The sequence below is a fragment of the Eretmochelys imbricata genome, unplaced genomic scaffold, assembly GCF_965152235.1.
Source record: "Eretmochelys imbricata isolate rEreImb1 unplaced genomic scaffold, rEreImb1.hap1 Scaffold_29, whole genome shotgun sequence".
Classification (NCBI taxonomy): Eukaryota; Metazoa; Chordata; order Testudines; family Cheloniidae; genus Eretmochelys; species Eretmochelys imbricata.
Window position 1 is genome coordinate 4,835,540 of NW_027554341.1, and position 24,800 is coordinate 4,860,339.

The window sequence follows — 24,800 nt, forward strand, 5'->3', positions numbered from 1 at the left end:
TCTGTCTCATCTGGAGTAATTTTCACGAACTGCTCTGTATCATAGGACGAGAAGTGACTCCTCGGGTCTTTCAGGAAGATTCCTTCTCCAATTTATCTGTCGCGCACATCCAAGATGAATTTCTCATTTTGAGTATATTTCAGGAACTGATTTCTTCCAAGTCAACAGGAGCGAATTGGAATGTACAAAGGAGGCTCGTTATGTGAGGAATGAATGACTACCACGAAGCCGTTCAGAATTGATTATTTTTCGGAATTTTCGAGACTCGACCTATCGCCAGAAATCACCAGAAGCAAATCTGAAAGGATTTTGGAGGATCATGCCAGATGGAGTTAATGACTAGCAGTGATCAGTAATTACTGTTGAATTTTTGTAATTTTCATGAACCCATCTCTACCAAAGGCTCAGGAGAGAATTCGAATGGCTTTTCGAGGAAGCGTGCATGAGACATCAATGGCTACATCTGATTCGTATTGAAGGTCTCATTTTTAGCAATTTACACTACCCATCTCTACCAAGTGACCAGCAGAGTATCTAAAAGGTCTTGGAGGATGATTCCATGAGGTACTAATTATATGCAGTGATCAGTAATAAATGTTTGATTTTTTAGTAATTTTCACGAACCAATCTCTACAAACTCAGGAGGAGAGACTCTGGATTGCTGGAGTCTTTACCACTAGGTGCTTGTAAAGAATGATTTTCGTTCTTTGAGTAATTTGCACAAACCGATCTGTTCCAACGCACCAAGAGAGAATGCAATTGTTTTTCCGGTGGATGATTCCATGGGAAATTCATCAGAAGACGGGTGAGGAAGGAATTTTCTCTTTCCTACTAATTTTCACAAACCGATTTTATTCACAATCACCAGGAGTTAATTATCAAAGGATTTGGGAGGATGATTCCAAGTGTCATTAATTACTAACATTGATCAGGAAGAACTGTCTCATTTGGAGTAATTTTCATCAAATCATGAACTGATAGCTACCAAATCCCAAGAAGCGAATCTGAAAGGCTTTTGGGGGATGATTCCATTTGTCACTGATTGATTGCAGTGATCAGTTATAACTTTCTCATTTTTTAGCAATTTTCACGATCAATCTCCACCAAATCCTGAAGAGAGAATAGACTTGTGTTTTGGTGGATCTTTCCATGAGAAATAGATCAGGATACCAGATTAGGCATGTCTGTCTCATCTGGAGTAATTTTCACGAACTGCTCTGTATCATAGGACGAGAAGTGACTCCTCGGGTCTTTCAGGAAGATTCCTTCTCCAATTTATCTGTCGCGCACATCCAAGATGAATTTCTCATTTTGAGTATATTTCAGGAACTGATTTCTTCCAAGTCAACAGGAGCGAATTGGAATGTACAAAGGAGGCTCGTTATGTGAGGAATGAATGACTACCACGAAGCCGTTCAGAATTGATTATTTTTCGGAATTTTCGAGACTCGACCTATCGCCAGAAATCACCAGAAGCAAATCTGAAAGGATTTTGGAGGATCATGCCAGATGGAGTTAATGACTAGCAGTGATCAGTAATTACTGTTGAATTTTTGTAATTTTCATGAACCCATCTCTACCAAAGGCTCAGGAGAGAATCCGAATGGCTTTTCGAGGAAGCGTGCATGAGACATCAATGGCTACATCTGATTCGTATTGAAGGTCTCATTTTTAGCAATTTACACTACCCATCTCTACCAAGTGACCAGCAGAGTATCTAAAAGGTCTTGGAGGATGATTCCATGAGGTACTAATTATATGCAGTGATCAGTAATAAATGTTTGATTTTTTAGTAATTTTCACGAACCAATCTCTACAAACTCAGGAGGAGAGACTCTGGATTGCTGGAGTCTTTACCACTAGGTGCTTGTAAAGAATGATTTTCGTTCTTTGAGTAATTTGCACAAACCGATCTGTTCCAACGCACCAAGAGAGAATGCAATTGTTTTTCCGGTGGATGATTCCATGGGAAATTCATCAGAAGACGGGTGAGGAAGGAATTTTCTCTTTCCTACTAATTTTCACAAACCGATTTTATTCACAATCACCAGGAGTTAATTATCAAAGGATTTGGGAGGATGATTCCAAGTGTCATTAATTACTAACATTGATCAGGAAGAACTGTCTCATTTGGAGTAATTTTCATCAAATCATGAACTGATAGCTACCAAATCCCAAGAAGCGAATCTGAAAGGCTTTTGGGGGATGATTCCATTTGTCACTGATTTATTGCAGTGATCAGTTATAACTTTCTCATTTTTTAGCAATTTTCACGATCAATCTCCACCAAATCCTGAAGAGAGAATAGACTTGTGTTTTGGTGGATCTTTCCATGAGAAATAGATCAGGATACCAGATTAGGCATGTCTGTCTCATCTGGAGTAATTTTCACGAACTGCTCTGTATCATAGGACGAGAAGTGACTCCTCGGGTCTTTCAGGAAGATTCCTTCTCCAATTTATCTGTCGCGCACATCCAAGATGAATTTCTCATTTTGAGTATATTTCAGGAACTGATTTCTTCCAAGTCAACAGGAGCGAATTGGAATGTACAAAGGAGGCTCATTATGTGAGGAATGAATGACTACCACGAAGCCGTTCAGAATTGATTATTTTTCGGAATTTTCGAGACTCGACCTATCGCCAGAAATCACCAGAAGCAAATCTGAAAGGATTTTGGAGGATCATGCCAGATGGAGTTAATGACTAGCAGTGATCAGTAATTACTGTTGAATTTTTGTAATTTTCATGAACCCATCTCTACCAAAGGCTCAGGAGAGAATCCGAATGGCTTTTCGAGGAAGCGTGCATGAGACATCAATGGCTACATCTGATTCGTATTGAAGGTCTCATTTTTAGCAATTTACACTACCCATCTCTACCAAGTGACCAGCAGAGTATCTAAAAGGTCTTGGAGGATGATTCCATGAGGTACTAATTATATGCAGTGATCAGTAATAAATGTTTGATTTTTTAGTAATTTTCACGAACCAATCTCTACAAACTCAGGAGGAGAGACTCTGGATTGCTGGAGTCTTTACCACTAGGTGCTTGTAAAGAATGATTTTCGTTCTTTGAGTAATTTGCACAAACCGATCTGTTCCAACGCACCAAGAGAGAATGCAATTGTTTTTCCGGTGGATGATTCCATGGGAAATTCATCAGAAGACGGGTGAGGAAGGAATTTTCTCTTTCCTACTAATTTTCACAAACCGATTTTATTCACAATCACCAGGAGTTAATTATCAAAGGATTTGGGAGGATGATTCCAAGTGTCATTAATTACTAACATTGATCAGGAAGAACTGTCTCATTTGGAGTAATTTTCATCAAATCATGAACTGATAGCTACCAAATCCCAAGAAGCGAATCTGAAAGGCTTTTGGGGGATGATTCCATTTGTCACTGATTGATTGCAGTGATCAGTTATAACTTTCTCATTTTTTAGCAATTTTCACGATCAATCTCCACCAAATCCTGAAGAGAGAATAGACTTGTGTTTTGGTGGATCTTTCCATGAGAAATAGATCAGGATACCAGATTAGGCATGTCTGTCTCATCTGGAGTAATTTTCACGAACTGCTCTGTATCATAGGACGAGAAGTGACTCCTCGGGTCTTTCAGGAAGATTCCTTCTCCAATTTATCTGTCGCGCACATCCAAGATGAATTTCTCATTTTGAGTATATTTCAGGAACTGATTTCTTCCAAGTCAACAGGAGCGAATTGGAATGTACAAAGGAGGCTCGTTATGTGAGGAATGAATGACTACCACGAAGCCGTTCAGAATTGATTATTTTTCGGAATTTTCGAGACTCGACCTATCGCCAGAAATCACCAGAAGCAAATCTGAAAGGATTTTGGAGGATCATGCCAGATGGAGTTAATGACTAGCAGTGATCAGTAATTACTGTTGAATTTTTGTAATTTTCATGAACCCATCTCTACCAAAGGCTCAGGAGAGAATCCGAATGGCTTTTCGAGGAAGCGTGCATGAGACATCAATGGCTACATCTGATTCGTATTGAAGGTCTCATTTTTAGCAATTTACACTACCCATCTCTACCAAGTGACCAGCAGAGTATCTAAAAGGTCTTGGAGGATGATTCCATGAGGTACTAATTATATGCAGTGATCAGTAATAAATGTTTGATTTTTTAGTAATTTTCACGAACCAATCTCTACAAACTCAGGAGGAGAGACTCTGGATTGCTGGAGTCTTTACCACTAGGTGCTTGTAAAGAATGATTTTCGTTCTTTGAGTAATTTGCACAAACCGATCTGTTCCAACGCACCAAGAGAGAATGCAATTGTTTTTCCGGTGGATGATTCCATGGGAAATTCATCAGAAGACGGGTGAGGAAGGAATTTTCTCTTTCCTACTAATTTTCACAAACCGATTTTATTCACAATCACCAGGAGTTAATTATCAAAGGATTTGGGAGGATGATTCCAAGTGTCATTAATTACTAACATTGATCAGGAAGAACTGTCTCATTTGGAGTAATTTTCATCAAATCATGAACTGATAGCTACCAAATCCCAAGAAGCGAATCTGAAAGGCTTTTGGGGGATGATTCCATTTGTCACTGATTGATTGCAGTGATCAGTTATAACTTTCTCATTTTTTAGCAATTTTCACGATCAATCTCCACCAAATCCTGAAGAGAGAATAGACTTGTGTTTTGGTGGATCTTTCCATGAGAAATAGATCAGGATACCAGATTAGGCATGTCTGTCTCATCTGGAGTAATTTTCACGAACTGCTCTGTATCATAGGACGAGAAGTGACTCCTCGGGTCTTTCAGGAAGATTCCTTCTCCAATTTATCTGTCGCGCACATCCAAGATGAATTTCTCATTTTGAGTATATTTCAGGAACTGATTTCTTCCAAGTCAACAGGAGCGAATTGGAATGTACAAAGGAGGCTCGTTATGTGAGGAATGAATGACTACCACGAAGCCGTTCAGAATTGATTATTTTTCGGAATTTTCGAGACTCGACCTATCGCCAGAAATCACCAGAAGCAAATCTGAAAGGATTTTGGAGGATCATGCCAGATGGAGTTAATGACTAGCAGTGATCAGTAATTACTGTTGAATTTTTGTAATTTTCATGAACCCATCTCTACCAAAGGCTCAGGAGAGAATCCGAATGGCTTTTCGAGGAAGCGTGCATGAGACATCAATGGCTACATCTGATTCGTATTGAAGGTCTCATTTTTAGCAATTTACACTACCCATCTCTACCAAGTGACCAGCAGAGTATCTAAAAGGTCTTGGAGGATGATTCCATGAGGTACTAATTATATGCAGTGATCAGTAATAAATGTTTGATTTTTTAGTAATTTTCACGAACCAATCTCTACAAACTCAGGAGGAGAGACTCTGGATTGCTGGAGTCTTTACCACTAGGTGCTTGTAAAGAATGATTTTCGTTCTTTGAGTAATTTGCACAAACCGATCTGTTCCAACGCACCAAGAGAGAATGCAATTGTTTTTCCGGTGGATGATTCCATGGGAAATTCATCAGAAGACGGGTGAGGAAGGAATTTTCTCTTTCCTACTAATTTTCACAAACCGATTTTATTCACAATCACCAGGAGTTAATTATCAAAGGATTTGGGAGGATGATTCCAAGTGTCATTAATTACTAACATTGATCAGGAAGAACTGTCTCATTTGGAGTAATTTTCATCAAATCATGAACTGATAGCTACCAAATCCCAAGAAGCGAATCTGAAAGGCTTTTGGGGGATGATTCCATTTGTCACTGATTTATTGCAGTGATCAGTTATAACTTTCTCATTTTTTAGCAATTTTCACGATCAATCTCCACCAAATCCTGAAGAGAGAATAGACTTGTGTTTTGGTGGATCTTTCCATGAGAAATAGATCAGGATACCAGATTAGGCATGTCTGTCTCATCTGGAGTAATTTTCACGAACTGCTCTGTATCATAGGACGAGAAGTGACTCCTCGGGTCTTTCAGGAAGATTCCTTCTCCAATTTATCTGTCGCGCACATCCAAGATGAATTTCTCATTTTGAGTATATTTCAGGAACTGATTTCTTCCAAGTCAACAGGAGCGAATTGGAATGTACAAAGGAGGCTCATTATGTGAGGAATGAATGACTACCACGAAGCCTTTCAGAATTGATTATTTTTCGGAATTTTCGAGACTCGACCTATCGCCAGAAATCACCAGAAGCAAATCTGAAAGGATTTTGGAGGATCATGCCAGATGGAGTTAATGACTAGCAGTGATCAGTAATTACTGTTGAATTTTTGTAATTTTCATGAACCCATCTCTACCAAAGGCTCAGGAGAGAATCCGAATGGCTTTTCGAGGAAGCGTGCATGAGACATCAATGGCTACATCTGATTCGTATTGAAGGTCTCATTTTTAGCAATTTACACTACCCATCTCTACCAAGTGACCAGCAGAGTATCTAAAAGGTCTTGGAGGATGATTCCATGAGGTACTAATTATATGCAGTGATCAGTAATAAATGTTTGATTTTTTAGTAATTTTCACGAACCAATCTCTACAAACTCAGGAGGAGAGACTCTGGATTGCTGGAGTCTTTACCACTAGGTGCTTGTAAAGAATGATTTTCGTTCTTTGAGTAATTTGCACAAACCGATCTGTTCCAACGCACCAAGAGAGAATGCAATTGTTTTTCCGGTGGATGATTCCATGGGAAATTCATCAGAAGACGGGTGAGGAAGGAATTTTCTCTTTCCTACTAATTTTCACAAACCGATTTTATTCACAATCACCAGGAGTTAATTATCAAAGGATTTGGGAGGATGATTCCAAGTGTCATTAATTACTAACATTGATCAGGAAGAACTGTCTCATTTGGAGTAATTTTCATCAAATCATGAACTGATAGCTACCAAATCCCAAGAAGCGAATCTGAAAGGCTTTTGGGGGATGATTCCATTTGTCACTGATTTATTGCAGTGATCTGTTATAACTTTCTCATTTTTTAGCAATTTTCACGATCAATCTCCACCAAATCCTGAAGAGAGAATAGACTTGTGTTTTGGTGGATCTTTCCATGAGAAATAGATCAGGATACCAGATTAGGCATGTCTGTCTCATCTGGAGTAATTTTCACGAACTGCTCTGTATCATAGGACGAGAAGTGACTCCTCGGGTCTTTCAGGAAGATTCCTTCTCCAATTTATCTGTCGCGCACATCCAAGATGAATTTCTCATTTTGAGTATATTTCAGGAACTGATTTCTTCCAAGTCAACAGGAGCGAATTGGAATGTACAAAGGAGGCTCATTATGTGAGGAATGAATGACTACCACGAAGCCGTTCAGAATTGATTATTTTTCGGAATTTTCGAGACTCGACCTATCGCCAGAAATCACCAGAAGCAAATCTGAAAGGATTTTGGAGGATCATGCCAGATGGAGTTAATGACTAGCAGTGATCAGTAATTACTGTTGAATTTTTGTAATTTTCATGAACCCATCTCTACCAAAGGCTCAGGAGAGAATCCGAATGGCTTTTCGAGGAAGCGTGCATGAGACATCAATGGCTACATCTGATTCGTATTGAAGGTCTCATTTTTAGCAATTTACACTACCCATCTCTACCAAGTGACCAGCAGAGTATCTAAAAGGTCTTGGAGGATGATTCCATGAGGTACTAATTATATGCAGTGATCAGTAATAAATGTTTGATTTTTTAGTAATTTTCACGAACCAATCTCTACAAACTCAGGAGGAGAGACTCTGGATTGCTGGAGTCTTTACCACTAGGTGCTTGTAAAGAATGATTTTCGTTCTTTGAGTAATTTGCACAAACCGATCTGTTCCAACGCACCAAGAGAGAATGCAATTGTTTTTCCGGTGGATGATTCCATGGGAAATTCATCAGAAGACGGGTGAGGAAGGAATTTTCTCTTTCCTACTAATTTTCACAAACCGATTTTATTCACAATCACCAGGAGTTAATTATCAAAGGATTTGGGAGGATGATTCCAAGTGTCATTAATTACTAACATTGATCAGGAAGAACTGTCTCATTTGGAGTAATTTTCATCAAATCATGAACTGATAGCTACCAAATCCCAAGAAGCGAATCTGAAAGGCTTTTGGGGGATGATTCCATTTGTCACTGATTTATTGCAGTGATCAGTTATAACTTTCTCATTTTTTAGCAATTTTCACGATCAATCTCCACCAAATCCTGAAGAGAGAATAGACTTGTGTTTTGGTGGATCTTTCCATGAGAAATAGATCAGGATACCAGATTAGGCATGTCTGTCTCATCTGGAGTAATTTTCACGAACTGCTCTGTATCATAGGACGAGAAGTGACTCCTCGGGTCTTTCAGGAAGATTCCTTCTCCAATTTATCTGTCGCGCACATCCAAGATGAATTTCTCATTTTGAGTATATTTCAGGAACTGATTTCTTCCAAGTCAACAGGAGCGAATTGGAATGTACAAAGGAGGCTCGTTATGTGAGGAATGAATGACTACCACGAAGCCGTTCAGAATTGATTATTTTTCGGAATTTTCGAGACTCGACCTATCACCAGAAATCACCAGAAGCAAATCTGAAAGGATTTTGGAGGATCATGCCAGATGGAGTTAATGACTAGCAGTGATCAGTAATTACTGTTGAATTTTTGTAATTTTCATGAACCCATCTCTACCAAAGGCTCAGGAGAGAATCCGAATGGCTTTTCGAGGAAGCGTGCATGAGACATCAATGGCTACATCTGATTCGTATTGAAGGTCTCATTTTTAGCAATTTACACTACCCATCTCTACCAAGTGACCAGCAGAGTATCTAAAAGGTCTTGGAGGATGATTCCATGAGGTACTAATTATATGCAGTGATCAGTAATAAATGTTTGATTTTTTAGTAATTTTCACGAACCAATCTCTACAAACTCAGGAGGAGAGACTCTGGATTGCTGGAGTCTTTACCACTAGGTGCTTGTAAAGAATGATTTTCGTTCTTTGAGTAATTTGCACAAACCGATCTGTTCCAACGCACCAAGAGAGAATGCAATTGTTTTTCCGGTGGATGATTCCATGGGAAATTCATCAGAAGACGGGTGAGGAAGGAATTTTCTCTTTCCTACTAATTTTCACAAACCGATTTTATTCACAATCACCAGGAGTTAATTATCAAAGGATTTGGGAGGATGATTCCAAGTGTCATTAATTACTAACATTGATCAGGAAGAACTGTCTCATTTGGAGTAATTTTCATCAAATCATGAACTGATAGCTACCAAATCCCAAGAAGCGAATCTGAAAGGCTTTTGGGGGATGATTCCATTTGTCACTGATTTATTGCAGTGATCTGTTATAACTTTCTCATTTTTTAGCAATTTTCACGATCAATCTCCACCAAATCCTGAAGAGAGAATAGACTTGTGTTTTGGTGGATCTTTCCATGAGAAATAGATCAGGATACCAGATTAGGCATGTCTGTCTCATCTGGAGTAATTTTCACGAACTGCTCTGTATCATAGGACGAGAAGTGACTCCTCGGGTCTTTCAGGAAGATTCCTTCTCCAATTTATCTGTCGCGCACATCCAAGATGAATTTCTCATTTTGAGTATATTTCAGGAACTGATTTCTTCCAAGTCAACAGGAGCGAATTGGAATGTACAAAGGAGGCTCATTATGTGAGGAATGAATGACTACCACGAAGCCGTTCAGAATTGATTATTTTTCGGAATTTTTGAGACTCGACCTATCGCCAGAAATCACCAGAAGCAAATCTGAAAGGATTTTGGAGGATCATGCCAGATGGAGTTAATGACTAGCAGTGATCAGTAATTACTGTTGAATTTTTGTAATTTTCATGAACCCATCTCTACCAAAGGCTCAGGAGAGAATTCGAATGGCTTTTCGAGGAAGCGTGCATGAGACATCAATGGCTACATCTGATTCGTATTGAAGGTCTCATTTTTAGCAATTTACACTACCCATCTCTACCAAGTGACCAGCAGAGTATCTAAAAGGTCTTGGAGGATGATTCCATGAGGTACTAATTATATGCAGTGATCAGTAATAAATGTTTGATTTTTTAGTAATTTTCACGAACCAATCTCTACAAACTCAGGAGGAGAGACTCTGGATTGCTGGAGTCTTTACCACTAGGTGCTTGTAAAGAATGATTTTCGTTCTTTGAGTAATTTGCACAAACCGATCTGTTCCAACGCACCAAGAGAGAATACAATTGTTTTTCCGGTGGATGATTCCATGGGAAATTCATCAGAAGACGGGTGAGGAAGGAATTTTCTCTTTCCTACTAATTTTCACAAACCGATTTTATTCACAATCACCAGGAGTTAATTATCAAAGGATTTGGGAGGATGATTCCAAGTGTCATTAATTACTAACATTGATCAGGAAGAACTGTCTCATTTGGAGTAATTTTCATCAAATCATGAACTGATAGCTACCAAATCCCAAGAAGCGAATCTGAAAGGCTTTTGGGGGATGATTCCATTTGTCACTGATTTATTGCAGTGATCAGTTATAACTTTCTCATTTTTTAGCAATTTTCACGATCAATCTCCACCAAATCCTGAAGAGAGAATAGACTTGTGTTTTGGTGGATCTTTCCATGAGAAATAGATCAGGATACCAGATTAGGCATGTCTGTCTCATCTGGAGTAATTTTCACGAACTGCTCTGTATCATAGGACGAGAAGTGACTCCTCGGGTCTTTCAGGAAGATTCCTTCTCCAATTTATCTGTCGCGCACATCCAAGATGAATTTCTCATTTTGAGTATATTTCAGGAACTGATTTCTTCCAAGTCAACAGGAGCGAATTGGAATGTACAAAGGAGGCTCGTTATGTGAGGAATGAATGACTACCACGAAGCCGTTCAGAATTGATTATTTTTCGGAATTTTCGAGACTCGACCTATCGCCAGAAATCACCAGAAGCAAATCTGAAAGGATTTTGGAGGATCATGCCAGATGGAGTTAATGACTAGCAGTGATCAGTAATTACTGTTGAATTTTTGTAATTTTCATGAACCCATCTCTACCAAAGGCTCAGGAGAGAATCCGAATGGCTTTTCGAGGAAGCGTGCATGAGACATCAATGGCTACATCTGATTCGTATTGAAGGTCTCATTTTTAGCAATTTACACTACCCATCTCTACCAAGTGACCAGCAGAGTATCTAAAAGGTCTTGGAGGATGATTCCATGAGGTACTAATTATATGCAGTGATCAGTAATAAATGTTTGATTTTTTAGTAATTTTCACGAACCAATCTCTACAAACTCAGGAGGAGAGACTCTGGATTGCTGGAGTCTTTACCACTAGGTGCTTGTAAAGAATGATTTTCGTTCTTTGAGTAATTTGCACAAACCGATCTGTTCCAACGCACCAAGAGAGAATGCAATTGTTTTTCCGGTGGATGATTCCATGGGAAATTCATCAGAAGACGGGTGAGGAAGGAATTTTCTCTTTCCTACTAATTTTCACAAACCGATTTTATTCACAATCACCAGGAGTTAATTATCAAAGGATTTGGGAGGATGATTCCAAGTGTCATTAATTACTAACATTGATCAGGAAGAACTGTCTCATTTGGAGTAATTTTCATCAAATCATGAACTGATAGCTACCAAATCCCAAGAAGCGAATCTGAAAGGCTTTTGGGGGATGATTCCATTTGTCACTGATTGATTGCAGTGATCAGTTATAACTTTCTCATTTTTTAGCAATTTTCACGATCAATCTCCACCAAATCCTGAAGAGAGAATAGACTTGTGTTTTGGTGGATCTTTCCATGAGAAATAGATCAGGATACCAGATTAGGCATGTCTGTCTCATCTGGAGTAATTTTCACGAACTGCTCTGTATCATAGGACGAGAAGTGACTCCTCGGGTCTTTCAGGAAGATTCCTTCTCCAATTTATCTGTCGCGCACATCCAAGATGAATTTCTCATTTTGAGTATATTTCAGGAACTGATTTCTTCCAAGTCAACAGGAGCGAATTGGAATGTACAAAGGAGGCTCGTTATGTGAGGAATGAATGACTACCACGAAGCCGTTCAGAATTGATTATTTTTCGGAATTTTCGAGACTCGACCTATCGCCAGAAATCACCAGAAGCAAATCTGAAAGGATTTTGGAGGATCATGCCAGATGGAGTTAATGACTAGCAGTGATCAGTAATTACTGTTGAATTTTTGTAATTTTCATGAACCCATCTCTACCAAAGGCTCAGGAGAGAATCCGAATGGCTTTTCGAGGAAGCGTGCATGAGACATCAATGGCTACATCTGATTCGTATTGAAGGTCTCATTTTTAGCAATTTACACTACCCATCTCTACCAAGTGACCAGCAGAGTATCTAAAAGGTCTTGGAGGATGATTCCATGAGGTACTAATTATATGCAGTGATCAGTAATAAATGTTTGATTTTTTAGTAATTTTCACGAACCAATCTCTACAAACTCAGGAGGAGAGACTCTGGATTGCTGGAGTCTTTACCACTAGGTGCTTGTAAAGAATGATTTTCGTTCTTTGAGTAATTTGCACAAACCGATCTGTTCCAACGCACCAAGAGAGAATGCAATTGTTTTTCCGGTGGATGATTCCATGGGAAATTCATCAGAAGACGGGTGAGGAAGGAATTTTCTCTTTCCTACTAATTTTCACAAACCGATTTTATTCACAATCACCAGGAGTTAATTATCAAAGGATTTGGGAGGATGATTCCAAGTGTCATTAATTACTAACATTGATCAGGAAGAACTGTCTCATTTGGAGTAATTTTCATCAAATCATGAACTGATAGCTACCAAATCCCAAGAAGCGAATCTGAAAGGCTTTTGGGGGATGATTCCATTTGTCACTGATTGATTGCAGTGATCAGTTATAACTTTCTCATTTTTTAGCAATTTTCACGATCAATCTCCACCAAATCCTGAAGAGAGAATAGACTTGTGTTTTGGTGGATCTTTCCATGAGAAATAGATCAGGATACCAGATTAGGCATGTCTGTCTCATCTGGAGTAATTTTCACGAACTGCTCTGTATCATAGGACGAGAAGTGACTCCTCGGGTCTTTCAGGAAGATTCCTTCTCCAATTTATCTGTCGCGCACATCCAAGATGAATTTCTCATTTTGAGTATATTTCAGGAACTGATTTCTTCCAAGTCAACAGGAGCGAATTGGAATGTACAAAGGAGGCTCGTTATGTGAGGAATGAATGACTACCACGAAGCCGTTCAGAATTGATTATTTTTTGGAATTTTCGAGACTCGACCTATCACCAGAAATCACCAGAAGCAAATCTGAAAGGATTTTGGAGGATCATGCCAGATGGAGTTAATGACTAGCAGTGATCAGTAATTACTGTTGAATTTTTGTAATTTTCATGAACCCATCTCTACCAAAGGCTCAGGAGAGAATCCGAATGGCTTTTCGAGGAAGCGTGCATGAGACATCAATGGCTACATCTGATTCGTATTGAAGGTCTCATTTTTAGCAATTTACACTACCCATCTCTACCAAGTGACCAGCAGAGTATCTAAAAGGTCTTGGAGGATGATTCCATGAGGTACTAATTATATGCAGTGATCAGTAATAAATGTTTGATTTTTTAGTAATTTTCACGAACCAATCTCTACAAACTCAGGAGGAGAGACTCTGGATTGCTGGAGTCTTTACCACTAGGTGCTTGTAAAGAATGATTTTCGTTCTTTGAGTAATTTGCACAAACCGATCTGTTCCAACGCACCAAGAGAGAATGCAATTGTTTTTCCGGTGGATGATTCCATGGGAAATTCATCAGAAGACGGGTGAGGAAGGAATTTTCTCTTTCCTACTAATTTTCACAAACCGATTTTATTCACAATCACCAGGAGTTAATTATCAAAGGATTTGGGAGGATGATTCCAAGTGTCATTAATTACTAACATTGATCAGGAAGAACTGTCTCATTTGGAGTAATTTTCATCAAATCATGAACTGATAGCTACCAAATCCCAAGAAGCGAATCTGAAAGGCTTTTGGGGGATGATTCCATTTGTCACTGATTTATTGCAGTGATCAGTTATAACTTTCTCATTTTTTAGCAATTTTCACGATCAATCTCCACCAAATCCTGAAGAGAGAATAGACTTGTGTTTTGGTGGATCTTTCCATGAGAAATAGATCAGGATACCAGATTAGGCATGTCTGTCTCATCTGGAGTAATTTTCACGAACTGCTCTGTATCATAGGACGAGAAGTGACTCCTCGGGTCTTTCAGGAAGATTCCTTCTCCAATTTATCTGTCGCGCACATCCAAGATGAATTTCTCATTTTGAGTATATTTCAGGAACTGATTTCTTCCAAGTCAACAGGAGCGAATTGGAATGTACAAAGGAGGCTCATTATGTGAGGAATGAATGACTACCACGAAGCCGTTCAGAATTGATTATTTTTCGGAATTTTCGAGACTCGACCTATCGCCAGAAATCACCAGAAGCAAATCTGAAAGGATTTTGGAGGATCATGCCAGATGGAGTTAATGACTAGCAGTGATCAGTAATTACTGTTGAATTTTTGTAATTTTCATGAACCCATCTCTACCAAAGGCTCAGGAGAGAATCCGAATGGCTTTTCGAGGAAGCGTGCATGAGACATCAATGGCTACATCTGATTCGTATTGAAGGTCTCATTTTTAGCAATTTACACTACCCATCTCTACCAAGTGACCAGCAGAGTATCTAAAAGGTCTTGGAGGATGATTCCATGAGGTACTAATTATATGCAGTGATCAGTAATAAATGTTTGATTTTTTAGTAATTTTCACGAACCAATCTCTACAAACTCAGGAGGAGAGACTCTGGATTGCTGGAGTCTTTACCACTAGGTGCTTGTAAAGAATGATTTTCGTTCTTTGAGTAATTTGCACAAACCGATCTGTTCCAACGCACCAAGAGAGAATGCAATTGTTTTTCCGGTGGATGATTCCATGGGAAATTCATCAGAAGACGGGTGAGGAAGGAATTTTCTCTTTCCTACTAATTTTCACAAACCGATTTTATTCACAATCACCAGGAGTTAATTATCAAAGGATTTGGGAGGATGATTCCAAGTGTCATTAATTACTAACATTGATCAGGAAGAACTGTCTCATTTGGAGTAATTTTCATCAAATCATGAACTGATAGCTACCAAATCCCAAGAAGCGAATCTGAAAGGCTTTTGGGGGATGATTCCATTTGTCACTGATTTATTGCAGTGATCAGTTATAACTTTCTCATTTTTTAGCAATTTTCACGATCAATCTCCACCAAATCCTGAAGAGAGAATAGACTTGTGTTTTGGTGGATCTTTCCATGAGAAATAGATCAGGATACCAGATTAGGCATGTCTGTCTCATCTGGAGTAATTTTCACGAACTGCTCTGTATCATAGGACGAGAAGTGACTCCTCGGGTCTTTCAGGAAGATTCCTTCTCCAATTTATCTGTCGCGCACATCCAAGATGAATTTCTCATTTTGAGTATATTTCAGGAACTGATTTCTTCCAAGTCAACAGGAGCGAATTGGAATGTACAAAGGAGGCTCGTTATGTGAGGAATGAATGACTACCACGAAGCCGTTCAGAATTGATTATTTTTCGGAATTTTCGAGACTCGACCTATCGCCAGAAATCACCAGAAGCAAATCTGAAAGGATTTTGGAGGATCATGCCAGATGGAGTTAATGACTAGCAGTGATCAGTAATTACTGTTGAATTTTTGTAATTTTCATGAACCCATCTCTACCAAAGGCTCAGGAGAGAATCCGAATGGCTTTTCGAGGAAGCGTGCATGAGACATCAATGGCTACATCTGATTCGTATTGAAGGTCTCATTTTTAGCAATTTACACTACCCATCTCTACCAAGTGACCAGCAGAGTATCTAAAAGGTCTTGGAGGATGATTCCATGAGGTACTAATTATATGCAGTGATCAGTAATAAATGTTTGATTTTTTAGTAATTTTCACGAACCAATCTCTACAAACTCAGGAGGAGAGACTCTGGATTGCTGGAGTCTTTACCACTAGGTGCTTGTAAAGAATGATTTTCGTTCTTTGAGTAATTTGCACAAACCGATCTGTTCCAACGCACCAAGAGAGAATGCAATTGTTTTTCCGGTGGATGATTCCATGGGAAATTCATCAGAAGACGGGTGAGGAAGGAATTTTCTCTTTCCTACTAATTTTCACAAACCGATTTTATTCACAATCACCAGGAGTTAATTATCAAAGGATTTGGGAGGATGATTCCAAGTGTCATTAATTACTAACATTGATCAGGAAGAACTGTCTCATTTGGAGTAATTTTCATCAAATCATGAACTGATAGCTACCAAATCCCAAGAAGCGAATCTGAAAGGCTTTTGGGGGATGATTCCATTTGTCACTGATTTATTGCAGTGATCAGTTATAACTTTCTCATTTTTTAGCAATTTTCACGATCAATCTCCACCAAATCCTGAAGAGAGAATAGACTTGTGTTTTGGTGGATCTTTCCATGAGAAATAGATCAGGATACCAGATTAGGCATGTCTGTCTCATCTGGAGTAATTTTCACGAACTGCTCTGTATCATAGGACGAGAAGTGACTCCTCGGGTCTTTCAGGAAGATTCCTTCTCCAATTTATCTGTCGCGCACATCCAAGATGAATTTCTCATTTTGAGTATATTTCAGGAACTGATTTCTTCCAAGTCAACAGGAGCGAATTGGAATGTACAAAGGAGGCTCGTTATGTGAGGAATGAATGACTACCACGAAGCCGTTCAGAATTGATTATTTTTCGGAATTTTCGAGACTCGACCTATCGCCAGAAATCACCAGAAGCAAATCTGAAAGGATTTTGGAGGATCATGCCAGATGGAGTTAATGACTAGCAGTGATCAGTAATTACTGTTGAATTTTTGTAATTTTCATGAACCCATCTCTACCAAAGGCTCAGGAGAGAATCCGAATGGCTTTTCGAGGAAGCGTGCATGAGACATCAATGGCTACATCTGATTCGTATTGAAGGTCTCATTTTTAGCAATTTACACTACCCATCTCTACCAAGTGACCAGCAGAGTATCTAAAAGGTCTTGGAGGATGATTCCATGAGGTACTAATTATATGCAGTGATCAGTAATAAATGTTTGATTTTTTAGTAATTTTCACGAACCAATCTCTACAAACTCAGGAGGAGAGACTCTGGATTGCTGGAGTCTTTACCACTAGGTGCTTGTAAAGAATGATTTTCGTTCTTTGAGTAATTTGCACAAACCGATCTGTTCCAACGCACCAAGAGAGAATGCAATTGTTTTTCCGGTGGATGATTCCATGGGAAATTCATCAGAAGACGGGTGAGGAAGGAATTTTCTCTTTCCTACTAATTTTCACAAACCGATTTTATTCACAATCACCAGGAGTTAATTATCAAAGGATTTGGGAGGATGATTCCAAGTGTCATTAATTACTAACATTGATCAGGAAGAACTGTCTCATTTGGAGTAATTTTCATCAAATCATGAACTGATAGCTACCAAATCCCAAGAAGCGAATCTGAAAGGCTTTTGGGGGATGATTCCATTTGTCACTGATTTATTGCAGTGATCAGTTATAACTTTCTCATTTTTTAGCAATTTTCACGATCAATCTCCACCAAATCCTGAAGAGAGAATAGACTTGTGTTTTGGTGGATCTTTCCATGAGAAATAGATCAGGATACCAGATTAGGCATGTCTGTCTCATCTGGAGTAATTTTCACGAACTGCTCTGTATCATAGGACGAGAAGTGACTCCTCGGGTCTTTCAGGAAGATTCCTTCTCCAATTTATCTGTCGCGCACATCCAAGATGAATTTCTCATTTTGAGTATATTTCAGGAACTGATTTCTTCCAAGTCAACAGGAGCGAATTGGAATGTACAAAGGAGGCTCATTATGTGAGGAATGAATGACTACCACGAAGCCTTTCAGAATTGATTATTTTTCGGAATTTTCGAGACTCGACCTATCGCCAGAAATCACCAGAAGCAAATCTGAAAGGATTTTGGAGGATCATGCCAGATGGAGTTAATGACTAGCAGTGATCAGTAATTACTGTTGAATTTTTGTAATTTTCATGAACCCATCTCTACCAAAGGCTCAGGAGAGAATCCGAATGGCTTTTCGAGGAAGCGTGCATGAGACATCAATGGCTACATCTGATTCGTATTGAAGGTCTCATTTTTAGCAATTTACACTACCCATCTCTACCAAGTGACCAGCAGAGTATCTAAAAGGTCTTGGAGGATGATTCCATGAGGTACTAATTATATGCAGTGATCAGTAATAAATGTTTGATTTTTTAGTAATTTTCACGAACCAATCTCTACAAACTCAGGAGGAGAGACTCTGGATTGCTGGAGTCTTTACCACTAGGTGCTTGTAAAGAATGATTTTCGTTCTTTGAGTAATTTGCACAAACCGATCTGTTCCAACGCACCAAGAGAGAATGCAATTGTTTTTCCGGTGGATGATTCCATGGGAAATTCATCAGAAGACGGGTGAGGAAGGAATTTTCTCTTTCCTACTAATTTTCACAAACCGATTTTATTCACAATCACCAGGAGTTAATTATCAAAGGATTTGGGAGGATGATTCCAAGTGTCATTAATTACTAACATTGATCAGGAAGAACTGTCTCATTTGGAGTAATTTTCATCAAATCATGAACTGATAGCTACCAAATCCCAAGAAGCGAATCTGAAAGGCTTTTGGGGGATGATTCCATTTGTCACTGATTTATTGCAGTGATCTGTTATAACTTTCTCATTTTTTAGCAATTTTCACGATCAATCTCCACCAAATCCTGAAGAGAGAATAGACTTGTGTTTTGGTGGATCTTTCCATGAGAAATAGATCAGGATACCAGATTAGGCATGTCTGTCTCATCTGGAGTAATTTTCACGAACTGCTCTGTATCATAGGACGAGAAGTGACTCCTCGGTTCTTTCAGGAAGATTCCTTCTCCAATTTATCTGTCGCGCACATCCAAGATGAATTTCTCATTTTGAGTATATTTCAGGAACTGATTTCTTCCAAGTCAACAGGAGCGAATTGGAATGTACAAAGGAGGCTCATTATGTGAGGAATGAATGACTACCACGAAGCCGTTCAGAATTGATTATTTTTCGGAATTTTCGAGACTCGACCTATCACCAGAAATCACCAGAAGCAAATCTGAAAGGATTTTGGAGGATCATGCCAGATGGAGTTAATGACTAGCAGTGATCAGTAATTACTGTTGAATTTTTGTAATTTTCATGAACCCATCTCTACCAAAGGCTCAGGAGAGAATCCGAATGGCTTTTCGAGGAAGCGTGCATGAGACATCAATGGCTACATCTGATTCGTATTGAAGGTCTCATTTTTAGCAATTTACACTACCCATCTCTACCAAGTGACCAGCAGAGTATCTAAAAGGTCTTGGAGGATGATTCCATGAGGTACTAATTATATGCAGTGATCAGTAATAAATGTTTGATTTTTTAGTAATTTTCACGAACCAATCTCTACAAACTCAGGAGGAGAGACTCTGGATTGCTGGAGTCTTTACCACTAGGTGCTTGTAAAGAATGATTTTCGTTCTTTGAGTAATTTGCACAAACCGATCTGTTCCAACGCACCAAGAGAGAATGCAATTGTTTTTCCGGTGGATGATTCCATGGGAAATTCATCAGAAGACGGGTGAGGAAGGAATTTTCTCTTTCCTACTAATTTTCACAAACCGATTTTATTCACAATCACCAGGAGTTAATTATCAAAGGATTTGGGAGGATGATTCCAAGTGTCATTAATTACTAACATTGATCAGGAAGAACTGTCTCATTTGGAGTAATTTTCATCAAATCATGAACTGATAGCTACCAAATCCCAAGAAGCGAATCTGAAAGGCTTTTGGGGGATGATTCCATTTGTCACTGATTTATTGCAGTGATCAGTTATAACTTTCTCATTTTTTAGCAATTTTCACGATCAATCTCCACCAAATCCTGAAGAGAGAATAGACTTGTGTTTTGGTGGATCTTTCCATGAGAAATAGATCAGGATACCAGATTAGGCATGTCTGTCTCATCTGGAGTAATTTTCACGAACTGCTCTGTATCATAGGACGAGAAGTGACTCCTCGGGTCTTTCAGGAAGATTCCTTCTCCAATTTATCTGTCGCGCACATCCAAGATGAATTTCTCATTTTGAGTATATTTCAGGAACTGATTTCTTCCAAGTCAACAGGAGCGAATTGGAATGTACAAAGGAGGCTCGTTATGTGAGGAATGAATGACTACCACGAAGCCGTTCAGAATTGATTATTTTTCGGAATTTTCGAGACTCGACCTATCACCAGAAATCACCAGAAGCAAATCTGAAAGGATTTTGGAGGATCATGCCAGATGGAGTTAATGACTAGCAGTGATCAGTAATTACTGTTGAATTTTTGTAATTTTCATGAACCCATCTCTACCAAAGGCTCAGGAGAGAATCCGAATGGCTTTTCGAGGAAGCGTGCATGAGACATCAATGGCTACATCTGATTCGTATTGAAGGTCTCATTTTTAGCAATTTACACTACCCATCTCTACCAAGTGACCAGCAGAGTATCTAAAAGGTCTTGGAGGATGATTCCATGAGGTACTAATTATATGCAGTGATCAGTAATAAATGTTTGATTTTTTAGTAATTTTCACGAACCAATCTCTACAAACTCAGGAGGAGAGACTCTGGATTGCTGGAGTCTTTACCACTAGGTGCTTGTAAAGAATGATTTTCGTTCTTTGAGTAATTTGCACAAACCGATCTGTTCCAACGCACCAAGAGAGAATGCAATTGTTTTTCCGGTGGATGATTCCATGGGAAATTCATCAGAAGACGGGTGAGGAAGGAATTTTCTCTTTCCTACTAATTTTCACAAACCGATTTTATTCACAATCACCAGGAGTTAATTATCAAAGGATTTGGGAGGATGATTCCAAGTGTCATTAATTACTAACATTGATCAGGAAGAACTGTCTCATTTGGAGTAATTTTCATCAAATCATGAACTGATAGCTACCAAATCCCAAGAAGCGAATCTGAAAGGCTTTTGGGGGATGATTCCATTTGTCACTGATTTATTGCAGTGATCTGTTATAACTTTCTCATTTTTTAGCAATTTTCACGATCAATCTCCACCAAATCCTGAAGAGAGAATAGACTTGTGTTTTGGTGGATCTTTCCATGAGAAATAGATCAGGATACCAGATTAGGCATGTCTGTCTCATCTGGAGTAATTTTCACGAACTGCTCTGTATCATAGGACGAGAAGTGACTCCTCGGGTCTTTCAGGAAGATTCCTTCTCCAATTTATCTGTCGCGCACATCCAAGATGAATTTCTCATTTTGAGTATATTTCAGGAACTGATTTCTTCCAAGTCAACAGGAGCGAATTGGAATGTACAAAGGAGGCTCATTATGTGAGGAATGAATGACTACCACGAAGCCGTTCAGAATTGATTATTTTTCGGAATTTTTGAGACTCGACCTATCGCCAGAAATCACCAGAAGCAAATCTGAAAGGATTTTGGAGGATCATGCCAGATGGAGTTAATGACTAGCAGTGATCAGTAATTACTGTTGAATTTTTGTAATTTTCATGAACCCATCTCTACCAAAGGCTCAGGAGAGAATTCGAATGGCTTTTCGAGGAAGCGTGCATGAGACATCAATGGCTACATCTGATTCGTATTGAAGGTCTCATTTTTAGCAATTTACACTACCCATCTCTACCAAGTGACCAGCAGAGTATCTAAAAGGTCTTGGAGGATGATTCCATGAGGTACTAATTATATGCAGTGATCAGTAATAAATGTTTGATTTTTTAGTAATTTTCACGAACCAATCTCTACAAACTCAGGAGGAGAGACTCTGGATTGCTGGAGTCTTTACCACTAGGTGCTTGTAAAGAATGATTTTCGTTCTTTGAGTAATTTGCACAAACCGATCTGTTCCAACGCACCAAGAGAGAATACAATTGTTTTTCCGGTGGATGATTCCATGGGAAATTCATCAGAAGACGGGTGAGGAAGGAATTTTCTCTTTCCTACTAATTTTCACAAACCGATTTTATTCACAATCACCAGGAGTTAATTATCAAAGGATTTGGGAGGATGATTCCAAGTGTCATTAATTACTAACATTGATCAGGAAGAACTGTCTCATTTGGAGTAATTTTCATCAAATCATGAACTGATAGCTACCAAATCCCAAGAAGCGAATCTGAAAGGCTTTTGGGGGATGATTCCATTTGTCACTGATTTATTGCAATGATCAGTTATAACTTTCTCATTTTTTAGCAATTTTCACGATCAATCTCCACCAAATCCTGAAGAGAGAATAGACTTGTGTTTTGGTGGATCTTTCCATGAGAAATAGATCAGGATACCAGATTAGGCATGTCTGTCTCATCTGGAGTAATTTTCACGAACTGCTCTGTATCATAGGACGAGAAGTGACTCCTCGGGTCTTTCAGGAAGATTCCTTCTCCAATTTATCTGTCGCGCACATCCAAGATGAATTTCTCATTTTGAGTATATTTCAGGAACTGATTTCTTCCAAGTCAACAGGAGCGAATTGGAATGTACAAAGGAGGCTCATTATGTGAGGAATGAATGACTACCACGAAGCCGTTCAGAATTGATTATTTTTCGGAATTTTCGAGACTCGACCTATCGCCAGAAATCACCAGAAGCAAATCTGAAAGGATTTTGGAGGATCATGCCAGATGGAGTTAATGACTAGCAGTGATCAGTAATTACGGTTGAATTTTTGTAATTTTCATGAACCCATCTCTACCAAAGGCTCAGGAGAGAATTCGAATGGCTTTTCGAGGAAGCGTGCATGAGACATCAATGGCTACATCTGATTCGTATTGAAGGTCTCATTTTTAGCAATTTACACTACCCATCTCTACCAAGTGACCAGCAGAGTATCTAAAAGGTCTTGGAGGATGATTCCATGAGGTACTAATTATATGCAGTGATCAGTAATAAATGTTTGATTTTTTAGTAATTTTCACGAACCAATCTCTACAAACTCAGGAGGAGAGACTCTGGATTGCTGGAGTCTTTACCACTAGGTGCTTGTAAAGAATGATTTTCGTTCTTTGAGTAATTTGCACAAACCGATCTGTTCCAACGCACCAAGAGAGAATGCAATTGTTTTTCCGGTGGATGATTCCATGGGAAATTCATCAGAAGACGGGTGAGGAAGGAATTTTCTCTTTCCTACTAATTTTCACAAACCGATTTTATTCACAATCACCAGGAGTTAATTATCAAAGGATTTGGGAGGATGATTCCAAGTGTCATTAATTACTAACATTGATCAGGAAGAACTGTCTCATTTGGAGTAATTTTCATCAAATCATGAACTGATAGCTACCAAATCCCAAGAAGCGAATCTGAAAGGCTTTTGGGGGATGATTCCATTTGTCACTGATTTATTGCAGTGATCAGTTATAACTTTCTCATTTTTTAGCAATTTTCACGATCAATCTCCACCAAATCCTGAAGAGAGAATAGACTTGTGTTTTGGTGGATCTTTCCATGAGAAATAGATCAGGATACCAGATTAGGCATGTCTGTCTCATCTGGAGTAATTTTCACGAACTGCTCTGTATCATAGGACGAGAAGTGACTCCTCGGGTCTTTCAGGAAGATTCCTTCTCCAATTTATCTGTCGCGCACATCCAAGATGAATTTCTCATTTTGAGTATATTTCAGGAACTGATTTCTTCCAAGTCAACAGGAGCGAATTGGAATGTACAAAGGAGGCTCATTATGTGAGGAATGAATGACTACCACGAAGCCGTTCAGAATTGATTATTTTTCGGAATTTTCGAGACTCGACCTATCGCCAGAAATCACCAGAAGCAAATCTGAAAGGATTTTGGAGGATCATGCCAGATGGAGTTAATGACTAGCAGTGATCAGTAATTACGGTTGAATTTTTGTAATTTTCATGAACCCATCTCTACCAAAGGCTCAGGAGAGAATTCGAATGGCTTTTCGAGGAAGCGTGCATGAGACATCAATGGCTACATCTGATTCGTATTGAAGGTCTCATTTTTAGCAATTTACACTACCCATCTCTACCAAGTGACCAGCAGAGTATCTAAAAGGTCTTGGAGGATGATTCCATGAGGTACTAATTATATGCAGTGATCAGTAATAAATGTTTGATTTTTTAGTAATTTTCACGAACCAATCTCTACAAACTCAGGAGGAGAGACTCTGGATTGCTGGAGTCTTTACCACTAGGTGCTTGTAAAGAATGATTTTCGTTCTTTGAGTAATTTGCACAAACCGATCTGTTCCAACGCACCAAGAGAGAATGCAATTGTTTTTCCGGTGGATGATTCCATGGGAAATTCATCAGAAGACGGGTGAGGAAGGAATTTTCTCTTTCCTACTAATTTTCACAAACCGATTTTATTCACAATCACCAGGAGTTAATTATCAAAGGATTTGGGAGGATGATTCCAAGTGTCATTAATTACTAACATTGATCAGGAAGAACTGTCTCATTTGGAGTAATTTTCATCAAATCATGAACTGATAGCTACCAAATCCCAAGAAGCGAATCTGAAAGGCTTTTGGGGGATGATTCCATTTGTCACTGATTTATTGCAGTGATCAGTTATAACTTTCTCATTTTTTAGCAATTTTCACGATCAATCTCCACCAAATCCTGAAGAGAGAATAGACTTGTGTTTTGGTG